Source organism: Vicugna pacos, chromosome 15, assembly GCF_048564905.1.
Source record: "Vicugna pacos chromosome 15, VicPac4, whole genome shotgun sequence".
Lineage (NCBI taxonomy): Eukaryota > Metazoa > Chordata > Mammalia > Artiodactyla > Camelidae > Vicugna > Vicugna pacos.
The window spans coordinates 16100838-16105761 of NC_133001.1; the positions used below are offsets into that span (position 1 = coordinate 16100838).

The 4924-nt window shown below is 34.9% G+C and overlaps 1 non-coding gene across 1 annotated transcript; it reads right to left on the reverse strand.

Moving 5' to 3' along the window:
- Window positions 1–272: 272 nt before the first annotated feature.
- Window positions 273–345, reverse strand: TRNAV-UAC (transfer RNA valine (anticodon UAC)). Its single transcript has one exon. It is a non-coding gene; the product is annotated as a tRNA-Val (tRNA).
- Window positions 346–4924: the final 4579 nt, after the last annotated feature.

Here is a 4924-nt window from a genome sequence, read left to right on the forward strand (position 1 = left end):
CGCAAATTAAGTTTCTTTGTATTTTGTGATTGTCAGAAGAACACTTCTTTTTAAAAAATGCCTGCTCCCTGCAAAACTGTCCAATAGTAAGTACATAAACGTATATAAAAGAAAGTTAAACTCACCCACAGTCTCATCACCAAAAAGTAAAGGGAGTGACATAGTGCTGCATAAACTTGGAGACTTTCCATATATACACGTAAAACTTTGTAACTTTTTATTTATTTATTATTTGGGGGGGTAGGCAATGTTTTTTATTTGCTAATTTTTAATGGAGGTACTGGGGATTGAACCCAGGACCTTGTGCTTGTAAGGCACGAGGTCTACCACTGAGCTATACTCTCCCCGCCCCCAAACTTTTTTTTAATAGAAAAATGTGAGCGTGTTATGTTTCCCAATAATGTCTCATATCTTTCCAGATAAAATAGATTACATAATCATTTTTATGGCTGTATGATTGTAATGGCATTTAATGGTTGTACGGATATAATTTGTTCAACCAATCCCTAAATTATTGGACTTTTAGGGTGTTTACAGTTTTTCACTTGTGCAAACAATACTGGATGACTATTCTTGTTTGGATTTTTTTAGGGTGGGGAGATAATTACGTTTATTTATTCATTTTTAATGGCAGTGCTGGGGATTGAACTCAGGACGTTGTGCATGCTAGGCATGGGCTCTACCAGTGAGCTACACCGTCCCCTCTTAGATGACTATTCTTACAGATAAATTTGCACATATCCCTGATTTATTTCCTTACCATAAATTCATAGAAATACAATGACTGGATCAAAGGGAATGTACACTTGTAAAATTCTAGATTTTGTTTCCAGACTTTTCCCTTGAAAAATACTTTTGCACCAACATACTATGTGAATGACAGCTGTCTTCCTTTCTTTGCTAATCTTGAGTATTGTTAATCTTTGTGATCCTTATCACCTTTAAAAATGTCTGAAACATAATCACAAATATTTTCTCTATTTTTTAATTCATATTTTAACATGGCCTATGGTGTTTATTTGCTGAGTGAAGTTTTTCTTTATTTTTGTTTTCTTTTTATAGCTTCCACCCAATTAAACTTTTATTGGAGGGGTTAAAGGGAAGTATAGTAAGAGAACATATGATGCCAGATGGACTAAAATGGCAAAGAATACAATTCATGGTGAAGTTATTTTGTTATCAGTTTCAATTAAAATGAAAAAAAAGATTCTTTGTAGATCTCAAGAAAACAATACTAAAATTCACTTGAAAAAAAGTAAATGGTCACAACTTTTAAAGAAAGTTATTAAAAAAGGGGAGAGAAGCAGAGAGGAGGAGAATGGACTATGCTGACATAATGTGTGGACTGAATAGAAAGAATAAGGAGTGCAAGAAAAACACATGATAAGGTTATATAAAATGTATACCATAAATTTATGTATGTACAGTTTTGTGTTATGTGAAAACTTTATATAGAATTAATCAGAATCAGAACCCATAAATAAGTGCAAATGAGTAGAAGTTTAAAGAGATGTGATCGTCATTGTGAAGTTTTTCATTTCATGTAGGTCTTTTCCTTTATGTGTGTTTCCAACTTTGATGTCATGCTTACCTGTACGTGTTTTCTTCTAACATTTTTAGGCATCCTTTAAAATTTTTTTTCAATATTTAATCCTTCTGAAATGTACTTAAGAGGAGGAAAGGACGAATCTAGCTTGATTTTTATTTTTTCCTCTAAACGACTTGCTGGTTGCCTTACACCATTTGTTGAATATTCAGTCTTCCGTGTAGATTTAAAATTCTGTCTTTATCCAGTACTAAATTTCCATGTGTACTTTATTTTCTGTTCCATTGATTTGTTATTGGACAATAATATTACTGTTTTAATATACTTTTAAATTATTTTTAAATTTCCCCGTAGGGAACTCCCTCTTTAATAGTCTTCCTTTTCAGAGTTTTTTTTTTTTTAAGAATTGTCTTTTTAAAATATATTTGATATGTATAGAAGAAAAATTTGTACTATATGTATGTTAAAAAACATAGTATGAAACAAACTGCCAATATAAGATCTGGAACGTGAACAATAACTTGTATCAGTTTATGTGCTCTTCCCATTCTACCTGTAAGCCTTCTTCTCCATAGATAGGTTATTTCTTCCGTAGTAGCTTTAAAATTATTTTGTCAAATTTATACAGTTGTGATTTTGGTTGAAATTGCCTTAATTTTACAGATTAATTTAGGGAAAATGGCCACTCATTTTGCCTGTACCACTCCCTCATGTGTCAATCTGTATCTTTATCCCTTATTAGTGAGCAAATACCCACTTAACCCTCCCCTCACCTCTATAGCTGATTAGACCAAGAGTAGGTAGAAAACTGATTCAGGCTGGTTCATTCAGATTCTCTCTCCCAGAAATTTGCAATTAGTCTTACCTAATCTCTTGACCTAGAAAGTGACGATACAAGGGTAGAGCAGGGAGAGATGTTTGACCCACGTGCACATAGTACGGAGAAAGCAGGCCTGTAGAGTGGCAGACGCACAGAGAAGCAGTTAGGAAGCCATGTGGTCCTAGAAGACAGTGATGGGATAGTTGCCTGGGGTTCTGGGGCCTTCAAGGTCCTAGTTTGCCCTGCTAAGGTCCTACTGCCCTTTCTGCTCTTGGGGATCTACACAAGGTACCTCTCTTCAAATAAATTTCCCTCTCAGTTTAAGCTCACCTGAATGATTTCTCTTCCTTTTGAAACCAAACATCCTGTCTAAAAATATATGGCTATTTATCCAAGTTTTTAAAAGTTTCCCAGTAGCATTTTCTTCACATAGACTCTGTACATTTCTTGTCCAGTTCATTCCTAAATATATTTTACATTTTTTTTTTGCTCTTTACAGTGATAATAGCTGTTACTGTTGTCCTCTTTACATTTTAATCTACAAGAATTCTACTTTCGTCAGTTGAGTCTGCCAAATGTCAATGGCTTGTAAATGTGACATTAGTCTTTCAGATGTGTTTCAAAATGATACATTTCCCACTTGAAATTTTTTTTAGTTCTATACTTTGAGCTCTTCTGCTGATGATTCATTGGAGGATGATGATGATTCATCTGATGGAAACAAGCCACAAGGATCCCAAAGAAGCACAGAATTTCCTATAACCTGATTTAAAAAGAAAGTATCATATATGAATAGAAACACTGAGTTGATAGCAATATTTAGCTAATGTTAAAACAGATAAAATCTGTTTTATCTTACTCTTTTATCTTATTCTCAATATAGGCACATAATCCTTTATCCAAACCCTTTGGGCCAAATGTGTTTGAGAACTCAGCGTTGTTGGGATTTTAGCCAGGAATGTATTGCATATATCGTATTTTCTGTAACATCTCCTTGGGGTCTGGAGCAGCATTTTAGAATCAAATGTGTTAATATTCGTGCCACAAAAATGCACTAGTATTAACAGTAATTTGGATAAATAATGGCTGTATAACTGATATAATAGTCATACATCTGTTTGAGTCAGACTTCGCTGCTAAATGGGTTTGCCTTAAACCTGTGAAAAGCTTTAGGTTTCTAGAGCTTTTTTGGATTTTGGAATTTTAGGTAATGGCTTATAGACCTGTGCAAGCAAATGTGTTCAGATTTCAACATCTGGACATCACTGAGGGTCAGTTAAAGAGTTCTTTGAAGTCCTGGCTGTGTTAGATGGTTTTGTGGTTGGGGGTGTTTAGTCTGAAGGCAAAACAGTACACTTTTAGAAGAACAAAATACAGACTTAGAAGTAATTGTTGAAAAAATACGGGGTAAAGTATCTTAACTTACATTCTTGACCTACATCATCAGTCATTATTTCAGTATGTGGTGTTTTGGTTGAAAAGAATTGCAGTAAACACTAACACTTCCTAGGAAATCATAACATAAAAAATTGCCATGTTTTTCCTCAAGCCTATTGATGAAGGAATCCTTGGTGTTTTCATCTTTTATTTATAGCACATAGAAGTACTTCCTTCTAAATATCCTGTGACTGTAAAAAAATAATGTTTCAGTTGAGCCTCTTAACATATCATAATTAAGGAACCTATCCAGTCATCATATTCATTGAGTGCTTATTCTGTGTCAGCCTGTGCTAAGTGCTGAGGATGTAGTTTGGTGGGAGAGAAGCACACATAAATAGGACATAATAATATTATGTGGTAAGTGATGTGATAGGAGAAGTACAATGTGCCATGGAACTCCATGTTCTGGGGGAGGGAAGGACTGAAGGTTAAATAAGAAATTAGGCAAGTGAAGTGGGGAGGGAAATAAAAAAATGTTCTCACGGAGTGATTTTCCAAGTGTGGCTCAGGGACCAGTAGCATCAATATCATCTGGGAATTTGTCAGAAATACAGATTCTCAGGCCTTATCACAGACCTACTGAATTGAAAACTCTAGGGGTAGAGCCTAGCAATTTGTTTTAATAAACCTGGTCATCTGGGTGATTCCAATGCACACTAAAGTTTAAGAACCACTGTTCTAAATGGCAACCATGAAAAAAATCAGAGCACATAGGCAATCTGCTATAAGTGACAAGATGTTCAGTGTAACTGAATGGTGTTCACTGTTTTGTGTATCTGGGTGGGAGTGGTATGGCAGAGTTGGGTGGGTCAGGGAAGTGAAAGGCAAGGCTGGAAAGGTAAGCATGCTTCATTTAGTCTTATAGGTCATGTTGAAGAGTTTGGACTTACTTTATTCAACAAATGTTCATTGTGTGTCTACATTACAAGTAGAGTGTACAAAATGGATTCCCTGCTCTCAGGGAACTTTGCCTAATAAGCAAAAAAATGCTTTGACACCACTTGGATGAATCTCCAAGGAATTATGCTGAGTGAAAAAGGCCAATCCCAAAAGGTTAACACTGTATGATTACATTTATTTAACATTCTTGAAATAACAAAACTATAGAAATGGAGAAC